Source organism: Cebus imitator, unplaced genomic scaffold, assembly GCF_001604975.1.
Source record: "Cebus imitator isolate Cc_AM_T3 unplaced genomic scaffold, Cebus_imitator-1.0 Scaffold242, whole genome shotgun sequence".
Classification (NCBI taxonomy): Eukaryota; Metazoa; Chordata; class Mammalia; order Primates; family Cebidae; genus Cebus; species Cebus imitator.
In genome coordinates this window covers 2,895,802-2,920,571 of record NW_016107557.1, presented here as the reverse complement: position 1 = coordinate 2,920,571, position 24,770 = coordinate 2,895,802, and the positions used below count along the sequence as shown (strand labels likewise).

Below are 24,770 nucleotides of genomic sequence, written 5' to 3'. Positions count from 1 at the left end.
ATAGCAAAGACCTGGAACCAACCCAAATGCCCATCAATGATAGACTGGACAGGGAAAATGTGGTACATATACACCATGGAATATTATGCAGGAATCAAAAATGATGAGTTCGTGTCCTTTGTAGGGACATGGATGAACCTGGAAATCATCATTCTCAGCAAACTGATACAAGAGCAGAAAATCAAACACTATCTTCTCACTCACAGGTGGGTATTGAACAATGAGAACACATGGACACAGGGAGGGGATCACTACACACTGGGGTCTGTTGGGGGGAAATGGGGGAAGGATGGGGCATGGGGAGGTGGGGAGAGATAGCATGGGGAGAAATGCCAGATATAGGTGAAGTGGAGGAAGGCAGCAAATCACACTGCCATGTGTGTACATATGCAACAATCTTGCCTGTTCTTCACATGTACCCCAAAACCTAAAATTCAATAAAAAAAATTCTAAAAAGCTAACCATCCTAAATATATATGCACCCAATACAGAAGCACCCAGATATATAAAGCAAGTTCTTAATGACCTACATAGAGACTGACACTCCCACACAATTATAGTGGGAGACTTTAACAGTCCACTGTCAATATTAGGCAGATCAACGAGGCAGAAAATTAACAAGAATATCCAGAACTTGAACTCAGACCTGGACCAAGCAAACCTAATAGACATTTACAGAACTCTCCACCCCAAATTCACAAATATACATTCTTCTCAGCACCACATCACACCTACTCTAAAATTGACCACATAATTGGAAGTAAATCACTCCTCAGCAAATGCAGAAGAACGGAAATCCTAACAAACAGCCTCTCAGACAACAGTCCAATCAAATTAGAACCCAGGATTTAGAAATTAACTTAGAACCACACAGCTTCATGGAAACTGAACAACTGGTTCTTGAATGTTGACTGAATAAACAATAAAATGAAGGCAGAAATAAAGATGTTCTTCAAATCCGACGAGAACAAAGACACAATGTACCAGAATCTCTGGGACACATTTAAAGCAGTGTATAGGAGAAAATGTATAGCAATAAATGCCCAAATGATAAGCAAGGAAAGATCTAAAACCAATACCCTATCATCAAAATGGAAAGAGCTAGAGGAGGAAGACCAAAAAATCTCAAAACCTAGCAGAAGACAAGAAATAACTAAGATCAGAACAGAACTGAAGGAGACAGAGACACAAAAAACTCTTCAAAAAATCAACAAATCCAGGAGCTGGTTTTTCAAAAAGATTAGCGAAATAGACCACTAGCCAGGTTAATAAAAATTAAAAGAGAGAAGAATAAAGTAGGTGCAATAAAAAATGATAAAGGGGATATCACCACAGATTTCACAGAAATACAAACCACCATCAGATATTACTACAAACAACTCTATGCACATAAACCAGTAAACCTGTAAGAAATGGATAAATTCCTGGACACCAGCATCCTCCCAAACCTAAACCAGGAAGAAGTCGAAACCGTGAATAGACCAATAACCAGGTCTGAAGCTGAGGCAGCAATTAATAGCTTACCACGCAAAAAAAGTCCAGGTCCAGATGGGTTCACAGCCGAATTCTACCAGACATACAAAGAGGAGCTGGTACTACTTCTTCTGAAACTATTCCAAACAATCCAAAAAGAGGGAATCCTTCCCAAATCATTTTATGAGACCAACATCATCCTGATACCTAAACTCAGCAGAGACTCAACAAGAAAAGAAAACTTCAGGCTAATATCCATGATGAACATAGATGCAAAAATTTTCAATAAAGTACTGGCAAACTGATTGCAACAGCACATCAAAAAGCTTCTCCATCACGATCAAGTAGGCCTCATCCCGGGAATGCAAGGCTGGTTCAACATATGCAAGTCTATAAACATAATTCACCACATAAACAGAACCAAAGACAAAAACCACATGATTATCTCAATAGATGCAGAGAAGGCCTTCAACAAAATGCAACAGCCCTTTATGCTAAAAACTCTGAAAAACTAGGTATTGATAGAACCTATCTCAAAATAATAAAAGCTATATTTGACTAACCCACAGTTAATATCATACTGAATGGGCAAAAAGTGGAAACATTCCTTTTGAAATCTGGCACTAGACAAGGATGCCCTCTCTCATCACTCCTATTCAATATAGTATTGGAAGTTCTAACCAGAGCAATCAGGCAAGAAAAAGAAATAAAGGGAATTCAATTAGGAAAAGGGGAAGTCAAATTGTCTCTATTTGCAGATGACATGATTGTATATTTAGAAGACCCTATTGTCTCACCCCAAAATCACCTGAAACTGATAAGCAGCTTTAGCAAAGTCTCAGGATACAAAATCAATGTGAAAAAATCACAAGCATCCCTATACACCAATAACAGACTTAAAGAGAGCCAAATCAGGAATGAACTGACATTCACAATTGCTGCAAAGAGAATAAAATACCTAAGAATACCACTAACAAAGGATGTAAAGGACCTCTTCAAGGAGAACTACAAACCACTGCTAATGAAATAAGAGAGGACACAAACAGATGGAAAAATATTCCATGTTCATGGTTAGGAAGAATCAATATCGTGAAAATGGCCATGATGCCAAAAGTAATTTATAGATTCAATGCTATCCCCACCAAGCTACCTAGGATCCTCTTCACAGAACTGGAAAAAACCACCTTAAACTTCATATGGAACCAAACCTGCATAGCTAAGTCAATTCTAAGGAAAAAGAACAAAGCTGGAGGCATCACGCTACCTGATTTCAAACTGTACTACAAAGCTACAGTAATCAAAACAGCATGGTGCTGGTACCAAAACAGAGATATAGACCAATGGAACAGAACAGATGCCCTGGAGACAATGCCACACATCTACAACCATCTGATCTTTGACAAATGGGACAATAAACAAGCAATGGGGAAAGGATTCCCTGTTTAATAAATGGTGTTGGGAAAACTGGCTAGCCATGTGCAGAAAGCAGAAGCTGGATCCCTTCCTGACACCTTAAACTAAAATTAACCCCGTTGGATTAAAGACTTAAACATAAAACCTAAAACCATTAAAACCTTAGAAGAAAACCTAGGCAAAACCATTCAGGACATAGGCATAGACAAGAACTTCATGACTAAAACACCAAAAGCATTGGCAACAAAAGCCAAAATAGACAAATGCGACCTAATTAAACTCCAGAGCTTTTGCCCAGCAAAAGAAACAATCATTAGAATGAATCAGCAACCAACAGAACAGGAAAAAATGTTTGCAATCTACCCATCTGACAAAGGGTGAATATACAGAATCTACAAAGAACTAAAACAGATTACAAGAAAAAAACTAACAAGCCCATTCAAAAGTGGATGAAGGATATGAAAAGACACTTCAAAAGAAGACATATATGAGGCCAATAAACATATGAAAAAATGCTCATAATCACTGGTCATTACAGAAATGCAAATAAAAACTACATTGAGATACCATCTCACGCCAGTTAGAATGGCAATCATTAAAAAATCTGGAGGCAACAGATGCTGGAGAGGATGTGGAGAAATAGGAACACTCTTACACTGTTGGTGGGAGTGTAAATTAGTTCAACTATTGTGGAAGACAGTGTGGCAATTCCTCAAGGACCTAGAAATAGAAATTCCATTTGACTCAGCAGTCCTATTACTGGGTATATATCCAAAGGATTATAAAGGGTTCTATTTTCAGGACACATGCACACTTGTGTTCATTGCAGCACTGTTTACAATAGCAAAGACTTGGAACCAACCCAAATGCCCATAGATGATGACTGGACAGGGAAAATGTGGCAGATATACACCATGGAATACTTTGCAGCCATAAAAAAAAAGATGAGTTTGTGTCCTTTGTAGGGACACGGATTAACTTAGAAACCATCATTCTCTGCAAACTGACACAGGAACAGAGAATCAAGCACAGCATGTTCTCACTCATAGGTGGGTGTTGAACAATGAGAACACATGGACACAGGGAGGGGAGCATCACACACTGAGGTCTGTGGGGGGGGTACTAGGGGAGGGACAGTGAGGAGTAGGGAGTTGGGGAGGGATAACATGGGGCGAAATGCCAGATATAGGTGATGGGTATGGAGGCAGCAAACCACATTGCCATGTATGTACCTATCCAACAATCCTGCATGTTCTTTACCTGTACCCAGAACCTAAAATGCAATAAAAAATGTATATATATAAATAAATAAAAATATTTTAAAAAACATTTTATAAATCAATAAGCATAACTAAAGCCCAAAAAGATATGTGGTGGGAATGGGGAAATACAAGTAAATTATAAATATTTCAGAAATATTCATTTTTTACCAGTAATATTTTAAAATGTAACCTGAATAACATAATTTAAAATATTAATAAGTGAAAAGTTAGAAGTAGGTGAAAATCCTTCCCACAAAAGCCCTATCATCTCCTTACCTCCTCCTGTATTTTCATAGCTGAAAAACTCAACATGATCTCAAATATCTTACTAATTTACCTAAGGATGCCACCTTATTTGCCCCCTAAAATTTAAATAAATGTCACACCACCCATAATCCATTTTGTATAAAAGACTTTTTCAGTTACTCTTGTCCTGCCTCCACCATGTAAGACTTCACCTACATTTGCAGGACACTTCACAAGTTAGGATGCCTTCCTCCCAACTCAGTACAATAAATACTGTGACACCAATTTTATAGGTTAAGAAATAGCCTCTCATAGGTTAATTCATTTGCTCAGTTAGCAAGTTGACGTCAAGTGAAATTTACTTTGTGTAATGCTACCTCCCATGGTTGCCATAACTTGCTGTTTTTCCTCTACTCTTTGATGGTACCAGATGTTTTTTCTCCAAGTGGAATACAAGTAAAGCAAAATTGTACTTATGGTCATAAAAAAATAAAATATAAAGATAATAAACACTAGGATCTGAAATTCATATAATTTGGGGAAGAAAACTCTAAAATTCTAATTGTAATCAATTTTCAGAATCTCATAGGTTTAAACACTGCTAAGTTTTATTATTTTTCTTCACTAATTAAAATTGCTTAATTCAATACCATGAAGAGACAACTCTTGATAAATTGGTAAAGTATTATCTCTAAAACTAAAAACCAGAAACTTTCAAATGGAAAAACATTCATTTATGACTAGGAGTAAGGTGAATAAGCGACAAACAGTTCCAAAGCAAATTCCTGCCAGAGTATAACAAAATTTATATCAAAATCAATTTATTATTTATCATAACTTTTTAAACTCAACTTTTAATTTTTAGATAATTCTAGACTTACATGTAGGTCTAAGAAATAATACAGAGAAGTGCCATGTACTCTTTATCCAGATTTCCCAATGATAATTTCTTTCAAAATAATAGGGCACTGCCACAATCATGGTATTGACAATGTACACTCAAGATACAGAACAATTTAATCATCAAAGAATCTATTTTGATACCTTGTATAGTCAGTCACATCTACTTCCCTCTGGGCCTCCCTCTCACCTCTGAAAACTTCATCTATTTTCTATTTATATAATTTTATCATTTCAATAATTCTTTATAAGTAGAGTTCTATAACGTGTAATATTTTGGAAGAGCTTTTTCCCCAGCATCATTCTCTAGAGATACATCCAAGGTGTTGTGCATATAAAAAGTTTGTTCTTTCTTTCTCATGCAAGTAGTATTCTATGGTATGGACACAGCACAGTTAGTTTAACCATTCACTGACTGAAAGACATCTGGGTGTGGTTAAAGTTGGTATGATTATGAATAGAGCTGCTGTCAACATTCAGGTACAAGTTTAAGCATGAACATAAGTTTTACTTATCTGACAAAAATGACCAAGAATACAATTGCTGCGTCACATGTTGGCTGTATGTTTATTTTTATTTCATTTGACAAACTATTTTCCAGTGTGACTGCACCATTTATATTACCATCAACACTGTGTACGTGTTCCAGTTTCTCCACATCCTCAACAGCATTTGTGATTTGATTGTGCATTTACCAGATGGCTAAAGATGTTGAGTATCTTTCATGTGTTTATTTGCCATCTGTATATCCTCTTTGGTAAGATTTCTTCTCATGCCTTTGCATATTTTCTAATTTAATTTTGTAATGGCTGAGTTTTGAAAATTTTTACATATCCCAGTTATTAGTACTTTAATTAAAATGTAGTTTTCAAATATTTTCTCCCATTTCCAGTTTGTATTTTTATCCTAATAGGGTCATTTGCAAAGTAAAAGCTTAAATTTTAATGAGGTTTAAATATTTTTTTTCCTTTTATGAATTGTGTTTTTAATGTGAAGTCTAAGACCCGTTTGCATAGCCTTAGATATTAAAGATTTTCTCCTATTTTTTTCTAGGAGTTTTATCATTTTAAATTTTACTTTTAGGTCTGTGATTAACTGTGAGATAAATTTTGTATAAAGTGTGGGAATTGGGTTGAGGTTCACCTTTTGGTCTATGGATGTTCAATTACTCCAGCAGCAGTTGCTGAAAAGGATATCTTTCCACCATTGAATTACTTTTGCACCTTCACCAAAACTCAGTTGAGCATAGTTATGTGGGGCTATTTCTCAGTTCTTGAATCTGTTCCATTTGTCTATATGACTATTCCTTCACTAACACTACACAGTCTTAATTACCAAAGGTACATAATAAGTCTTGAAATCAAGTAGACTGACCCTTCCCACTTTATTATCCTTTTTCAAAATTATTTTAGCTATTTAAGTTCTTTTTTATTTCCTTATAAATTTTAGGATAAGTTCATCTATATCTGTAATTATAAAACAGTCAATCCACCAAGTAAGACATAGCAAAGTGTATGTCTTTTTTTGTGTATCTCACACACACGCACACACACACACACACACACACACACACACACACACAAAACCCAGAACTGCAAAATCTGAAAAGAAAAACTGATTGAGCTGGAAGGAGAAATAGGCAAATCCACATTTTGTAATTTTGATAGGAATTCATTAAATTTCTTTCAGCACAATTAGTTTTTCTTTACAAGTTTTACAGCTCTGTTGTTTCATGCATTTATGTCACTGTGTCTTCCTGGTGGGTTGATGCTTTTATAATTATGTAGTATCTTTCTCCGCCTCTGGTAATTTCCTTTGCTCTAAAGTCTATCTGATAATGATATAACCATTTCTACCTTCTTTTGAATAATGTTTGCATGATTTTTCTGATTCTTTTGCTTTCAGCCTATTTATGCTGTTATATATGAAGTGTTTCTTGTAGAATGTATATGATTGGTCATTTTTGAATCAATTCTTGTCCATTTCTGTCTTTTAATTGGTATATGTAGACTATTTACATTAAATAATATTATTGACATCTTACGTCTTCCATTTTTGTCTTCCATTTAACTTTTCTGATATTCCTCTGTTTTTCTTTTCTTTCCTTCCTGTTAGTTACTTAAACATTCATTTAGAACGTTGTTTTGATTTATCTATAGTGCTTTTTATTGTATCTTTTTGTGTAGCTTACTTAATGTTTAGTCTAGAGATACATACATCTTAGCACAGTCTACTGGTGTCAACCTTTCACCAGCTCAAGTGAGGTATAAAAAATTTGCCTCTCTTTACCATCACACATAACTGTCTTACATTTAGGAGCACATCAGAAACTATAATAATTTTTGTTTTACATATCAAATAAATTTAGAAAACTCAAGAGGAGAAAAAAACATGTATTTATGCATATTTTTCTCTTTCCATTATTTTTTCTTCCTTCCTGATTGATATGATCTGACTCTGTGTCCCCACCCAAATTGTATGATAAATTGTTATCCCCACATGTTGAAGAGGGGGGCCTGCTGGGAGGTGATTCTATCATGGGGGCAGTTTCTAATGGTTTGGCACCCTTCCCCTTGTCCTGTTTCATGAGTGAGTTCTCACAAGATCTGGTTGTTTAAAAGTATGTAGCACTTCCTCCTCCTCCTCCTCCTTCTCCTCCTTCTCCTCCTTCTCCTCCTCCTCCTCCTTCTTTTTCTTCCTCTTCTTCTTCTCTCCCTCTCTCTCCTGCTGCCATGTGAAGAAAATACTTGTTTCCCCTTCCTGAGGCCTCCCGGTCACGCTTCCTGTTAAGACTATGGAACTATAAGTCAATTAAACCTCTTTTCTTCACAAATTACCCAGTCTCAGGTAGTTCTTTATAGCAGTGTAAGAACAGACTAATACAAAAAAATGGTACCAGGAGTGTGGTACTGCTATAAAGATACCTGAAAATGTGGAAGTTATTTTGAAACTAGATAATGGGCAGTGTTTGGAACTTCCTACAGACTTGGAAGGCTCAGAAGAAGGCAGGAAAATGAGGGAAAGTTTGAAGCTTCCTAGAGATTTGTTGAATGGTTTTGACCAAAATGCTGACAGTGATATGGGCAATGAAGTCCAGGCCGAGATGGTCTCAGATAAAGATGAGGAACTTATTGGGAACTAGAATAAAGGTCACTCTAGATACGTTTTAGCAGAGACTGGGAGAATTTTGCCCCTGCCCTAAAGATCTGTGGAACTTACAACTTCAGAAAGATGATTTAGGATATCTGAGAAGAAATTTCAAGGCAACAAAGGCATGAAGATGTGATCTGGATACTCCTAAAAGCCTATGCTTACTTTCATTAAAAAAAAAAAAAAAGATGGTCTGAAACTGGAACCTATATTTAAAAGGTAAGCAGAGTATAAAAGTTTGGAAAATTTGCAGCTCAACTATGTGGTAGAAAAGAAAAACCCATTGTCTGGGGAGGAATTCAAGCCCATGCTGGCTGAATAAATTTGCATAAGTAATGGGGAGCCAAATGTTATTCAACAAGGCAATGGGAAAAATGTCTCCAAGACATTATAGAGAACTTCGCAGTAGCCCCTCCCTCATATACCTGGAGGCCGAGGAGGGAAAAATAGTTTCCTGGGCCAGGCCCAGGGCCCTGCCACTCTGTGCAGCTTCAGGACATGGTGCCCTGTGTTCCAGATGCTCCAGCTCCAGCTGTCACTAAACTCTGGCCATGGCTTCAAAGGGTACAGGCCCCAAGGTACAGCTTTGGCCATGGCTTCAAAGGGTGCAGGTCCCAAGGTACAACTCTGGCCATGGCTCCAAAGGGTGCAGGCCTGAAACCTTAGTGGCTTCCACGTGATGTTGGACCTCAGGTATGCAGAAAACAAGACTTGAGTTTTGGGAACCTCTGCCTAGATTTCAGAGGATGTATGGAAATGCCTAGATGTCCAGGAAAAAGTCTGCTACAGGGTTGGAATCCTCATAGAGAACCTTTACTAAGGCAGTGCAGGGGGAAAATGTGGGTTTAAAGCCCCCACACAGAGTCCTCACTGGGATACTGCTTAGTGGAACTGTGAGAAGAGGGCCACTGTCCTCCAGATCCCAGAATGGTAAATCCACTGACAGTTTGAACTGTGTACCTAGAAAGGCCACAAGCACTCAACACCAGCCCGTGAAAACAGCTGCAAGGTCTGTACCCTGCAGAGCCAAGGGGTAGGACTTGAGAGGCTACCCCTTGCATTAGTGTTACCTAGATTTGACACATGAAGTGAAAGATTATTTTAGAGTTTTAAACACCCTGCTATCCCTCCCTTAGCCCCCCACCTCCTAACAGACCCCAGTGTGTGATGTTCTCTGCCCTGTGTCCATGTGTTCTCATTGTGCAACATCCAACTATGAGTGAGAACATATAGTGTTTGGTTTTCTGTTCTTGTGTCAGTTTGCTGAGAATGATGGTTTCCAGATTCATCCATGTCCCTGCAAAGGACATAAACTCATCTTTTTTAAGGCTGCATAGTATTCCATGGTGTATTTATACCTAATGTAGGTGACGGAGGGATGGAGGGAGCAAACAACCATGACATGTGTATACCTATAACAATCCTGCAAGATCTGCACATGCACCCCAGAACTTAAAGTGTAATAATAAAAAAGAGAAAGAATTAATGACTGCCCTGCTGAGTTTCAGACTTGCATTGGACCTGTAGCCCCTTTGTTTTGGCTGATTTCTCCCTTTTATAATGAGAACATTTACCCATTGCCTGTACCTGCCTTGCATCTTGGAAGTAACTAACTTTTCATTTTACAGGCTCATAGGTAAAGGGACTTATCTTCTCTTAGATGAGACTTTGGACTTGGGCTTTTCAGTTAATGCTGGAATGAGTTAAGACTTTGGCAGACTGTTGGGAAGGCATGATTGTGTTTTGAAATGCGAGAAGAACGCTAGATTTGGGAGGGTCCAGGGTTGGAATAATACAGTTTGGCTCTGTGTCCCCATGCAAATTTCATGTTGAATTGTAATCCCCCTGTGTTAAAGGAGAGGCCTGCTGTGAGGTGATTGGATGATGGGGGACAGTTTCTAATGGTTTAGCACCGTTTCTCTGGTGCTGTGTCATGAGTGAGTTCTCATGAGATCCAATTGTTTAAAAGTGTGCAGCACTTCCCCCTTTATGTTCTCTCTCCTGCCGCCACCATGTGAAGAAAGTGATTACCTCCTTTTTGCCCTCTGCCATGTTTGTGAGCTTTCTGAAGCCTCCCAGCCTTGTTTCCTGTTAAGCCTGCAGAACTGTGAATCAATTAAACCTCTTTTCTTCATAAATTACCCAATCTTGAGTAGTTCTTTATGGTAGTGTGAGAATAGACTAATGTTCAAAGTTTTCTTCTTGTTTCTTTTCCTTTCTTTTTAAAGAACTTCTTTCATCATTCTTTTAGGAAAGAACTGCTGGTGAGAGTTTCCCCTTCATCTTGATTTCTTCTTTATTCCTGAAGGATATTTTCAGTGTATACAATTCTAGGTTGACAGTTGCTTTCTTTCAGGACTTCGAAAATGGTGTGCCCTTTTCTCTGGTTTTTCTAGTTTCTGATGAGGAACAATTGTCATCTGAATTTTATTTTCCCTACATGTAAAATGTCTTTTCTGTTTTGTGACTTACAACATGTTTTGTCCTTAGTTTTTAAATGTTTGACTATGATGTGTCCTGATGTAGATTTATTTGGATTTGACCTGTTCAGGAATTCTTCCAGCTACTTAAATCTGTAGATATGTGAATCTTGTCTAATTTGGAAAGTTATTAGCTGGGAACAGTGGTATATTCCTGTAGTCCTAGCTAGGCAGGAGGCTGAGGCAGGAGGATTACTTCAGCTCAGGAGTTTGAGACTGCAATGAGCTATGATTGTGCCACCATACTCCACCCTGAGTGACAGAGTAATATCTTATTGCAAAAATAAATTAATTAATTAATAAAATAAAATAAAAATAAAAATGAATTTTTTAAAAAAAAATTATAATAATTGGGAAAGTTTTCAGTCATTATTTCTTTAATTTCTTTTTCAGCCTTATCTTCTTTCTCCCATATTTCTGGGACTGCAGTGACACAAATGTTAGATTTTAACCAGGCACGGTGGCTCATGCCTGTAACCCCAACACTTTGGGTGGCCAAGGCAAAAGGATCACTTGAGCTCAGGAAGTTGAGGCTAGCCTGGACAATACAGCAATACCTCATCTCTACTAAAAGTTAAAAAAAAAAAAATAGCCAGGTGTGGTGGCACATGCATGTACATAGTTCTAATTACTTGAGAGGCAGAGGTAGGAGGGTTTCTTGAGCCCAGGAGGTCAAGGTTGCAGTGAGCTATGATCACACTACTGCACACCAGCCTGGGCAACAGAGCAAGATCCTCTCTCAACAACAACAACAAATTAGATTTATAGTTATTGTCCTAAAGGGCCCTGAGGCTTTTTTTTTTTTTTTCAGTCTATTTTCTCCTTCTTCAGATGGAGTAATTTCAATTGCTTTCCTTCAAATTTACTGATTATTTCCTCCCTCATATTCATTCTGTTAATGAGCCAACCAACTAGGTTTTTAAATTTTGGATAATTATATTTCTGTAGTTACAAAATTTCCATTTGGTTCTTTTTTATATCATTTATTTATTTAATAAAACGATTGTTTTATTTGTTCCAAGCATTTGTTTACAGCTTAATGAAACACTTCTATGATTGCTACTTTGAAATATTTGTCAGATAATCCCAACATCTCAGTGTTAGCACCTGTTGATTACAGTTTTTTAATTTAAGTTGGTACTTCCCTGGTTCTTGTTATAAGTAGTTTGGTTTTGAAACCTGAACACTGGGAGTTTTATGAGACTGTGGGTCTTGTTTAAACCTTACTGGCTTCCTCTGACACCAATAGGAGCAGGTGGGAAGAGCTCCCTCATTAGCACCAGATGGGGGTAGAAGTCCACATTTCCCATTCAGACTATGTTATAACCCACGCAGGGAAGAGTATCCTCAGTATTGCCAGACAGCAGTCAGAGGGGAGGCTTAGCTTCCCACTAGACCTCTGCTGATATCACTGACTGGGAGTAGCAGGAGTGCCTCACTGCTGTCACCACACTGTCCCCACATAGCCTCTACTGACCTCCCCAGGGCCTCTGTACTCCTCAGGATGGCGGCAAAAGCCCTGAGTCTCCACTAGGCCTCCTATAATAAAACCTTTATTTCTGCCAGGTGTGTAGGAAGCACAGCCTTCCCGTGTGGCCTCAGCTGACGCTGGGAAGGCTGATATTGCTGGCTGGCAGAGGTAGAGGTCCAAGCTCTTTACTCTGCCTTCTCTGACACCACTCCATGCAGGGATTGAAGGTCCTGATAAGAGTGGCGGTCTAGGCTCCTCATTTACCTGGGTTGGCCATCGTTTTTTCTGTGGTGTTTGGCAGCAGCAGGAGAGCACTTGTTAACTAAAAGTTTTCTATCTGGTTATACCACCCCTTGTCTGGGCTTTTGTGCAGAGAAAGAAGACTTTTGTTGGGCTCTTTTTGTCTATGTCCATTGCTGTTTCCAGGTTGCTGATTTCTAGAATATAGAAGGCAAAAAAGAAAATCTAGGGAACCCACCGTGACGCTGTTTCGTGTCACATCCTAGACAGTCTGCTTTCTTCTCCCCACCATTCAGAGCCTTCTTATATTTGTTTTACATATAATGCTCAAGGTTGTTAGTTGTACTTAGTGGGAGGAATAGGGAAAACTACAACTACTCCATCTTCCCAGAAGTGGAAGTTCCAACAATTAACTATTTAAGAAATTTATCTGCCATTTATTTTTCTGAAATATTTAAGAACCTTTTAGATTTGCCAATTCCTCTAATTGAAGCAAACGTTTCAGGGAGGCAATCGGTAAAGAAAATCAAGCATCCATCAGCATCATCCCACTGGGAGGAAAGAAGGAGTCCAAAAGAAGGTAAACAATAACAAAAAAATATCTGAAAGAGTAAGTCAAGATGGAGTTGATGGATAAGGGGGAATAAAACTACTCCAATTATCCAGAAGTTACACTAGATGAAAAGCGAGTCTCCAAGATAGAAGCTGAGTATGACAAACAAATGCCGACTACATCAGGTAAACACGGAATGTTTCAGGTACAGAATGCAGATTGTTATTAATTAGAATGAGTACTTGGCAGATTGCATTTTTAGTGACTATATATGGAAGCCATTAAGCCTTAATTGTTGAAAGAAATGGAGAAAAGGAAGAAAGAAAGAGGGATGAGAGAAGGAATGTTTTTGCTATCTTCAATTTGCAGTACTGAACCTAATCATAGATTAGGTTGTGCCTCATGCAGTTCCGACATCAAAAGTGATGTGCAAATGAATATTATGGTGTTTTTAGTCCTGTTGCATGTTTTCCTGGGTCTTAGGTCTCTAAACATGGCTCTTCCTGGCGTCCTTATTACTCTGCCTCACTATTTACTATAGGTAGTGCTTCAGTTCAACAGTGAGGGGTTCCTTCTCCTACAACTTCCCTACTCCACAAACTTAAAAAGTAAGTAATCTCTGACAGCTAAATTCCAAAACAAATATTTAACAGATCAGAACATAATTATGCCAATTTATTATCAAGAGTCAGAATAGCTCTCAGGCTAACAATACCCGATCAGAATTAGAAAGATGCTGGACTATCTTAGATATAATGTGCCAAGAAGAAAGAGAATGATCAGTAATGCAAACATAGTAAACAGCAGGTGAGGAGCAAATTTTGGCCCTGTGTCCTCTGCCCTGTGCACAAGAGAAGATGTTCTATCCCCAGAGAGCAGAAACCTGGTCATGGGGCAGGATGTCCTGTTAAGGGGATGAGCTCATGTGGCTGCCACATCAGACTTCTCTTGCTAAGAGTCCCTGCTCCCTGAGAAGCTCCTCATTGTAATTTGGCTCCCATGAAGATTTGTCTGTGAATAGAGAATAAGCTGGTCAGTGGAGCGAATATCTACTCTGCTTTGAGTTCTTACTGTAAAGTAATAAATTGGTATTTTGTTCTTTAATCATCAGTCCCTGGTAAATTTTGTGTGACTAAGTCCTGTTGCTCAAATACTTCTGAGAACACGAACAATCACATTCCAAGCCTGAAAAGCCAAGGACCGGGGTAAGGCCAACCGGCCTCCTGCATTCCAGAGGAGATCTGCCTAGTGGAGAGCCAGACTTCCTTGGGGATAACTCTGTTATCACTGTTTGTTCGCTTCAAAGTACAAGTAACCTCCATCTCCCTTCAGGTCAGACCCCTGGATGCCTTACACTTACCCACTAGGCACCATCCAGCTGAGACACCAGGTTGCCAGGCTAGACCTTCACCAGGTGCTGCTGCTGGGTCTGTGTCCCAAACTTGGCTTATCCACGTCAGCTACTTTCAGTTCCAAGTGCTGGCCCCTGACCATCGGCCTCCACACACCATGGTCACCTGTACCATGCTTGCGATGTCTCAGGACACAGCACTGGCCAGGAAGCAGGAAACACAATTTTAATAGGTTGAATACTTCTAAGTAAATTTACAACCTCCACAAACATTACAAATCGTTATTATTGCAGACTTTGGATCTGAGGCCCACTGAGAAAAACTTGAAAGCATTCAATACTGTCTCAATATTTCAGTGCATAATGGAACTGAATATGTGGTGAATGTTTACTTTATCAAAATAATTGCAAGCATGACCCATGAATCATGTAAAACAAGTCATAAATCATAGCCTGCCAGTAAGTTTCGTCAAAGCATCAAAACACAATTCAAGATAAAAATTAGCTAATGCTGTTTCACGCTTGAATTCAGCTTCTAAACAGAGAACTGTTTGAGCTCACAGGGACACAGGTAGCTTATTCAATGAATAAATGAGTTTTTGTGTCCAGCAACTGAACCATATCAAATAATGACTGTATAAACCAGGGGGCTTCCCAGAGGTGAGGGTGCTGCCTCTAGAGTTCACCATTATCCCACTTTCTTCCTCCCACTTGTAAGGTAAGGGCCATCCCTCAGGCTCTCAGCAGCTGGCCCTAGCACCTCAGCCTTCTCCCAACTCCGTCCAGATCCAGGGCTCGAGTACTGAGCAATGTCAAAGGGTGAGAAAGAGTCCCCACGTTAGCAGCTACCACCGCACAATACCAGCAGTGGGGCTGGGTTCCTTCCTTCATCCGCTGAAGTCCTCCACCCTGCCTGTTTCCAAATGGGTTCTAAGATGACGGATTAAATGAAAAATACATTCCAGTTCTAAAATGTTATTACTTTTTCACATTCACAGATGTAATGGCATGCTAACCCTGAGAGATATTTCCATTTCAATGGACGAAAACATTTTCCCAATCTTTGGCCAGCCATGCCAGAAAAATTGCACAACTCTCCATGCTTTTGTTGTCTTCCCTACACATTCAAATATCATTTACTTAAACCAGCATGTCTCAATCTGTGTGTCAGAGTCTATGAAGTGTTAGAAAAAGAATCTCAGATTCTAAGAAGTTTGGAAGTGCTCCATGAGATACTTCTAATGCTTAGAGGATCACAGGAAATATTAGTACATTTAGAATCTTAAGGATTCTAAGCAATCTTGTGGTAAAGAACCAATTAGATATTATTTAACCCTGATTATTGATATGTTTACATATGTATGTATGTGCATATGAAATCTCTATTTCCAAAAACTTCATTGAGGTATGATACATACAATAAAATGTACTCATTGTTATGCCACCATTGAATTTGTTTTAACAAATCTATACACCCATGTAACCACTACAACAAAAAATATAGAACATTTCCATCGCTTCCAAAAATTCTCTCATCATTCCCTCTATAAACCCATAACCCCAGTCTAATGATGAGAAGAACATCCCACAAACCCAAATCAAGTCAAGCAACATTGCACACATGACCTGACCAGTATTCTTCAAAACTGTCAAGTCATGAAAAACTAGGAAAGAATGAGAAACTGACTCAGACCACAGGAAGGGAAGGGAACATCACAACTAAACATGGGATCCTGGATTGAACCCTGGAGGAATAAAAAGATATAATGGAAAAATGAGTGAAATCAGAATAAAGGCTGGAGTTTAGTTTAATAGCACTGTCCCTAAGTTGTTCCTCAGTTTTGAGAAATATGTCACAGTAATGCAAGATGATGCCATGCAGGGACAGTGAAAATGGGTGCAGAGCATGAAGAAACTCCCTGCCCACTTGCTATCTCACAGTTTCCAAAGGTCAGGAGTACCAGCAGGTTCAGCTAGATCCCCTGCTCAGGGTCTCTGAGCTGCCATCAAGGTGTCGGTCAGGCTGCATTCCTTCCTGGAACATGGAGACTTCTTCCAAGTTCATGTAAATGTTGGAAGAATTAGTTCCTTGTGGGCTTACAAAGAGGAGTCCAGGTTTTCTGCTGGTTGCTGGTGGAGGCAGCTCTCAGGGTATAGAGGCCCCAAGGTTCCTCTCCATGTGCTCCCTCTCCTAGGTCCCACATAAAGTGCCTGCCCGCCCCCTCCAGAAAAGTGAGACTCTCCCCCAAGACTACTAAGACAGAGTCTTACCTAATGTGACATAATCAGGGGTGTGACAGCTCACAACTTTGCCATATAATCTAATCAAGGGAGTGATGTCCTGTTAGCTACTGATTAGAAGCAAGTCATGGGCCAGGTGCAGTGGCTCACGCCTGTAATCTCAGCATTTTGGGAGGTCAAAGTGGTGGATCACTTGAGTTCAGGAGTTCAAGACCAGTCTGGGCAACATAGTGAGACCCCTGGTCTACAAAAAAAAATACAAATAATAAGCCAGGCATGGTGGCACACCTTGTGGTCCCAGCAACTTGGGAGGCTGAGATGGGAGAATTGCTTGAGCCCAGGAGTTCCAGACTACAGTGAGCTATGATTGCATCATTACACTCCAGCCTGGGAGACAGAGCAAGACCCTGTCTCAAAAATGGGGTGCGGGGAATGGAGTGGAGGGAGTCACAATCCTGCTCACACTCAAAGGAGGCAGGGCAGGTGTATCAGGTGTTACACCAGGTGGCAAAGGTGAGAAGACTCTTATTTTTGTGTGGTGTGTATGGATTTCACCATCCATTTTAGGATGGAATATTAGAGGCACAGAGGCACAAAAGTAATTCAATTACTCAAATTATGTCCCTGAACTTTTTCATCTTCAAGGATCATGCTTGGATTATGTCATGATAATATTAGAGGCACAGAGGCACAAAAATCCATTTCAAGTATATAGATGGTCAATGACAAAGCAAGGGGTAGCCCCTAGGTCTTATAAAAGGAAAAAGTTTATGAAACTATTAGCTTTGCTGCTTATTCTTGGCTTTTTTGTTTTGAATTTTTAAAAATTGTTTTGATGCATGTATTTTCAGTTTGATGAACTTCACTGAATGCCCAATATATTAAACATCCCGTTATGGTGGGCACAAATTAGGAAGTTTATAGAACGAGTATATTATTTTTAAAGAAACTGTATTAGTCCATATTCACACTGCTATAAAGAACTACCTGAGACTGGGTAATTTATAAAGAAATGAGGTTTAATTGACTCACAGTTCCTCAGGCTTAAGAGGAAGCATGACTAGGAGGCCTTGGGAAACTTACAATCATGGTAGAAGCAGAAGGGAAGAAAGCACCTTCTTCACATGGTGGCAGAAGAGACAGCAAGCAAAGGGGAAAGTGCTGCACACTTTCAAAGAACCAGATGTCGAGATAACTCACTCACTGTCACAAGAGCAGCAAGGGAGAAGTCCACCCCCCAAGATCTAATCACCTCCCACCAGGTCCCTCTCCTGACACATGGGGATTACAATTGGAGATGAGATTTGGGTGGGCAGAGTCAAACCATATCAGGAATGAGCACAATAAAACAGTTTGCAATGAAGCTTTTGAAGATTTGGAAACGCATAGATTCAATTTAGTGGGAACGCATATAACTTCCTGTAATGCACATATTCTCATTACTTCTCACACAAATTATGTCCCTGAACCTTTTCATCTTCAAGGATCATGCTTGGATTATGTCATGATAAACAAAATATTCCTCAATTATAAGAGAAAAGTGTCATCTGGCCTATTACAAGTGGCACTAACTCATAATTCAGTCAATTAAAAGACTTTTGCTTAGGGCATATCTATCACAGGACAAAATCATAGTTGTATTGTTCTCAAGGGTAGAAAAGTAGGTTTTTGGTTGTTGTTTTACTTTGTTTAGTTTTGTTTTAAAATGAATGTCATGGATATTTGTGTCAGAAACCCTTGAAGATATTCTATTCTAAAAGAAAAATAAGACTCTGACTTAATCTTAAGAGCACAAGTTTTCATGCAACTTAAAACCCATGTATACTGTAACATAGTATAACAGGCATTTCTAAATGGCAATTAAAACCACTCATTTAAATATTTTTTTTAAAAAACCTTAGCTTCTCCTCTATGCTGCCTAGTCCAAAATAAGAATCACAGGAGAATGCTGAGAATTAGCAAAATAGCTAATTTTAGTTTAAAACATAGTCTTTTATGCTTTGCAGAAAGCGTGCAATTGAAAAACCAAGCACATTATTTTGGAAGCATGTAAAGGAATGAATAGGAAGTGTTGGGTAAATGGTGGGAATTCTTCTAACCCACCTATAAATGCAGGAACAGAAGCAGCTAAACAGAGTCCATTCCGACTTATCCATCCCGCCCGTCTCTAGGAAGGCCACGTGGCATGACAGCTGGTGGGACACGAGCACTGACAGAAGCCACAGAGGGGCCACATCAAACATTTCAAGAACCCATCAGGAATGGTGGGCTCTGTGTGCAGTGTTCAAAATCAGATGAACACTGCACACAGAGCCATGGATTGAGAAGAAGCTACAAGTTAAACCACTGCCCTAAAATCATCCAACTGTGATTGAAACAAAAAAGCCTCAAAATATTAGAGCTATAAGGAACCTTAGATATTCTCAAATAAATGAGTGCATTTACATTTTTTCATGAAACATTTAACCATGTTTGAAAATGGCATATTAGGAAGTATGATTTAAATTGTATTTTTTGTGTGTATGTTTTATTTTAGAATAACATTTTATTAAGCTGTATTTCTAACTTCCAATGCTGTTTATATTTCTAAGATACTTATTGTGTCCATGAATTTAAGATTTTGCAGTATTTCAGGGTTTACTGAAAGCCTTTACTTTTTAAGAGATGATCTGATATTGCTAGTGTATCTGAAATCAGACAGATGACTAGCAACATAAAAGAATGTTACTTTAAAAGCATAAATCTCCTTGCTTTTTATGCTTTTTGGGGCATGTGCAGATGATTTCTCAGGTTCTAAGCACCCCTAGTGCTAACAAACCAATAGTCAGAGCCAAGTCTGATCAGCATTAAGACCTCTACATTCCCGTCTCCCTCATTCTTCCTCTCCTTCATTTTTTCTTTCTTTTTTTTTTAATTCTTTCTCTTTCTTCCTTTCTCTCTTTCTTAAAATAAATAAATAAATAAATAACTTCTAAGAATAAAAAAAAACAAAAAAAAACAGGTAGGCCTCTAATGTGAGTGACTAATCCTCTTACATACTGCTTAAATCAGAGAACTGTTGCACAAGAACTGAAAAAAAAAAAAATATATATATATATATATATATAAAACATACTAAATTTTTAACTATTCTTTTCTCAAATATTAAACAAAGGCTCACTAAATCTAATCACAAGACCAGTCATCAGTGCTTTGTCAAATAGTTTAGGTTCATAAGCTATGATCTTTGGGACATATGTTTAGAAAAAAAAATTAATAATAATGGTTACAGTCTCACTGTGTGTTCTATTGTATGTGTGTGTTTTTAAAATTTCTTTCACCCAATAAGACATTTGGAAAATGCACCCATGTTGTTTTATGTGGCAATATTTTTATAATTTTGGTTACCGAGTATATGACTGTGTTGATTTATCCATTTTGCTGTTAGCACATATTTGGGGTATTTCTATTTTTGCCAATTATTAATAATGCTTCTATAAACATGTTGGTACATGTCTTTTGACTCACATACCTATGAATTTCTGCATTCCTATGTGAAATTCTTCATCTTAGGGTAAATATATATGTGTGTGTGTGTGTGTGTGTGTGTGTGTGTGTGTGTAGTGCATTAGAAGATACTGACAGTTTTCCAAAGTTTATTAAAAAAAAAAAGACCTCTACATTCCCAATGGGCACCCACACACTTTTAAGATGTGCTCTGGCCTGACAGGCTTCCCTTGTTATAAATACTAGAATAAAATGAATCAGATACTCAAGAACACTAACAGAAAATCTAACTGACAATATTCTTTCCTTTCAATCTTAATTCTTATCTGTGTTCTCCCAGGGAAATCTAAACTAACTCCCACGTTCCCTGAGACAGGATCTAGACACACTTGTGAGCTTGAGGCATTTTGGGTGTTGCATGAGCACTGGGAAAATCAGTCATGGTGATCAATGGCTCCCTTGTGTCCTGTATACACGTCATGCCATGTACGTTGTGCATGTTAGCTAATTTAACCCCTACAGTGACCCTACGAGCAGAAGTTCTAAGAGTATGTCCATGGATCCCTGGGGTTCCCCAAGGCACATTAATATTTTTTATTATTTTATTTTAATATTGTATAACTTCTATAATATTTTAATAACATTTCATATGTATTTAAATAATACTGTTTTTAATCATTTTGCTTTTATAATTTGTATAACCTTATTATAATACTACTAAGACATTATTTGCCTTTCTCACTGCACTGAGATTATTTTTAAGTTCTATGAATTCTTTAATTAATTAATTAATTTTTTATTATATTTTAAGTTCTGGGATACATGGGCAGGATGTGCAGATTTGTTACACAGGTATACATATGCCATGGTGGTCTGCAGCACCCATCAACCCGTCATCTACATTAGGTATTTCCCCTAATGATATCCCTCCCCTTGTTCCCCACCCCCTGATGGGCCCCAGAGTGTAATGTTCCCCTCCCTGTGTCCATGCATTCTCATTGCTCAAATCCCACTTATGAGTGAGAACATGTGGTGTTTGATTTTCTGTTCCTGTGTTAGTTTGCTGAGAATGATAGTTTCCAGCTTCATCCATGTCCCTCCAAAGACAAGAGCTCATCCTTATGGCTGCATAGTATTCCATGGTGTATATGTGCCACATTTTCTTTATCCAATCTATCATTGATGGGCATTTGTGTTGGTTTCAAGTTTTTGCTATTGTGAACAATGCTGCAATAAAAACATGTGTGCATGTGTCTTTACAGTAGAACTATTTATAATCCTTTGGGTATATACCCAGGATTGAGATGGCTGGGTCAAACGGTATTTCTGGTTCTAGATCCTTGAAGAATCACCACACTGTCTTCCACAATGGTTGAACTAATTTACATTCCCACCAACAGTGTAAAACTGTTCCTATTCCTCCACATCCTCTCCAGCATCTGTTGTTTCCTGACTTTTTAATGATTGCCATTCTAACTGGCATGAGATGGTATCTCTTTGTGGATTTGATTTGCATTTCTCTAATGACCAGTGATAATGAGCTCTTTTTCATATGTTCATTGGTGGCATAAATGTCTTTTTTTGAGAAGAAGTGTCTGTTCATATCTTTTGCCCACTTTTGATGGGGTTGTTTGTTTATTTTCTTGTATATTTGTTTAAGTTCCTTGTAGATTCTGGATATTAGCCCTTCGTCAGATGGATAAATTGCAAAATTTGTCCCCCATTCTGTAGGTTGCCTGTTCACTCTGATGATAGTTTCTTTTGCTGTGCAGAAGCTCTTAAGTTTAATTAGATCCCATTTGTCAATTTTGGCTTTTGTTGCAATTGCATTTGGTGATTTAGTCATGAAGTATTTGCCTATGCCTGTGTACTAAATGGTACTGCCTACGTTTTCTTCTAGGGTTTTTATGATTTTAGGTCTTACATTTATGCCTTTAATCCATCTTGAGTTAATTTTTGAATAAGTTGTAAGGAAAAGGTACAGTTTCAGTGTTCTGCATATGGCTAACCAGTTTTCCTAACACCATTTATTAAATAGGGAGTCTTCTTCCAATTGCTTGTTTTTGTTATGTTTGTCAAAGATCAGATGGTTTTAGATGTGTGGTGTTATTTCTGAGGCCTCTGTTCTGTTCCATTGGTCTATATATCTGTTTTGGTACCAGTACCATGCTGTTTGGTTACTGTAGTCTTATTTTATAGTTTGAAATCAGGTAGCATGATGCCTCTAGCTTTGTTCTTTTTGTTTAGAATTGTCTTGGCTATATGATCTCTTTTATGGTTCCATATGAAATTTAAGTAGCTTTTCTAATTCTGTGAAGAAAGTCAATGGTGGCTGGATGGTAACAGCACTGAATCTATATAATACATTGGGCAGTATGGCCATTTTCACGTTATTGATTCTTCCTATCCATGAGCATGGAATGTTTTTCCATTTGTTTGTGTCCTCTCTTATTTCCTTGAGCAGTGGTTAATAGTTCTCCTTGAAGAGGTCTTTTACATCCCTTGTAAGTTATGTTCCTACGTATTTTATTCTCTTTAGAGCAGCTGTGAATGGGAGTTCACTCATGATTTAGCTCTCTATTTGTCATGATTGATGTATAGGAATGTTTGTGATTTTTGCACATTAATTTTGTATCCTGAGACTTTGCTGCAGTTGCTTATCAGCTTAAGGAGTTTTTGGACTGAGATGATGGGGTTTTCTAAATATACAATCATGTCGTCTGCAAACAGAGACAATTTGACTTCCTCTCTTCCTATTTGAATACCCTTTATTTCTCTCTCTTGCCTGATTGACCTGGCCAGAACTTCCAGTATTATGTTGAATAACAATGATGAGAGAGGGAATCCTTGTCTTGTGCCAGTTTTCAAAGGGAATGCTTCCAGCTTATGCCCATTCAGTATGATATTAGCTGTGGGTTTGTCATAAATAGCTCTGATTAGCGATATGTTCCATCAATACCTAGTTTGTTGAGTGTTTTTAGCATGAAGGGTGTTGAATTTTATCAAAGGCTTTTTTGCATCCATTGAGATATTCATGTGGTTTTTGTCATTGGTTCTGTTTACTTGATGGATTATTTTTATTGATTTGCACATGTTCATCAGCCTTGCATCCCAGGGATGAAGCCAACTTGATCTTGGTGCACAAGCTTTCTGATGTGCTGCTGGATTCAGTTTGCCACTATCTTATTGAGGATTTTGACATAGATGTTCATCAGGTATATTGGCCTAAAATTTTCTTTTTATGTGTGCGGTTTCTGCCAGGTTTTGGTATCAGGATAATGCTGTCCTCATAAAATCAGTTAGGGAGGAGTCCCTCTTTTTCTATCATTTGAAATCATTTCAGAAGAAATGGTATCAGCCCCTCTTTGTACCTCTGGTAGAATTTGGCTGTGAATCTATCTGGACCTAGGCTTTTTTTGGTTGGTAGGCTATTAATTACTGCCTCAATTTCAGAACTTGCTATTGGTTTATTCAGAGATTCGACTTCTTCCTGGCTGAGTCTTGATAGGGTGTATGTGGCAAGGAATTTATCCATTTCTTATAGATTTTCTAGTTTATTTGCATAGAGGTGTTTATAGTATTCTGTGATGGTCATTTGTATTTCTGTGGGATCAGTGGTGATCTCTCCTTTATCATTTTTTATTGTGTCTATTTGATTCTTCTCTCTTTTATTCTTTATTAGTCTGGCTAGCGGTCTACCTATTCTGTTAATCCTTTCAAAAAACCAGCTCCTGGATTCATGGATTGTTTCAAGGGTTTTTTGTGTCTCTATCTCCTTCAGTTCTGCTCTGATCTTAGTTGTTTCTTGTCTTCTGCTAGCTTTTGAATGTTTGCTCTTGGTTCTCTAGTTCTTTTAATTGTGATGTTAGGGTGTCAGTTTTAATTCTTTCCCACTTTCTCTTGTGGGCATTTAGTGCTATAAATTTCCCTCTACACGCTGCTTTAGCTGTGTCCCAGAGATTCTGGTAAGCTGTGTCTTTGTTCTCATTAGTTTCAAAGAGCATCTTTATATCTGCCTTAATTTCGTTATTTACCCAGTAGTCATTTGGGAGCAAGTTGTTCAGTTTCCATGTAGTTGCACAGTTTTGAGTGAGTTTCTTAATCCTGACTTCTAATTTGATGGCACTGTGGTCTGAGAGACTGTTATGATTTTTGTTCTTTTATATTGGCTGAGGAGTGTTTTACTTTCAATTAAGTGTTCAATTTTAGAATAAGTGCTATGAGGTGCTGAGAAGAACATATATTCTGTTGATTTGGGGTAAAGAGTTCTGTAGATATCTATTAGGTCCACCTGGTCCAGAGGTGAGTTTAAGTCCTGAATATCCTTTTTAATTTTCTGTCTCATTAATCTATCTAATATTGACAGTGAGGTGTTAAAGTCTTCCACTATTATTGTGTGGGAGTCTAAGTCTCTTTGTAGACCTCTAAGAACTTGCTTTACGAATCTGGGTCTTCCTGTATTGGGTGCATATATTTATTTACTTTTTTTTTTTTTTTTTTTTTT

The 24,770-nt window shown here is 38.1% G+C and overlaps 1 long non-coding RNA gene across 1 annotated transcript in view; it reads left to right on the top strand.

Moving 5' to 3' along the window:
• LOC119466937 overlaps window positions 1-13,856 on the top strand; it is a 22,670-nt gene extending 8,814 nt beyond the window's left edge. Inside the window, exons 3-4 of the long non-coding RNA XR_005195449.1 lie at window positions 13,141-13,373; window positions 13,730-13,856. This is a non-coding gene — a long non-coding RNA (uncharacterized LOC119466937). The remainder of the gene's footprint in view (window positions 1-13,140; window positions 13,374-13,729) is intronic.
• Window positions 13,857-24,770: the final 10,914 nt, after the last annotated feature.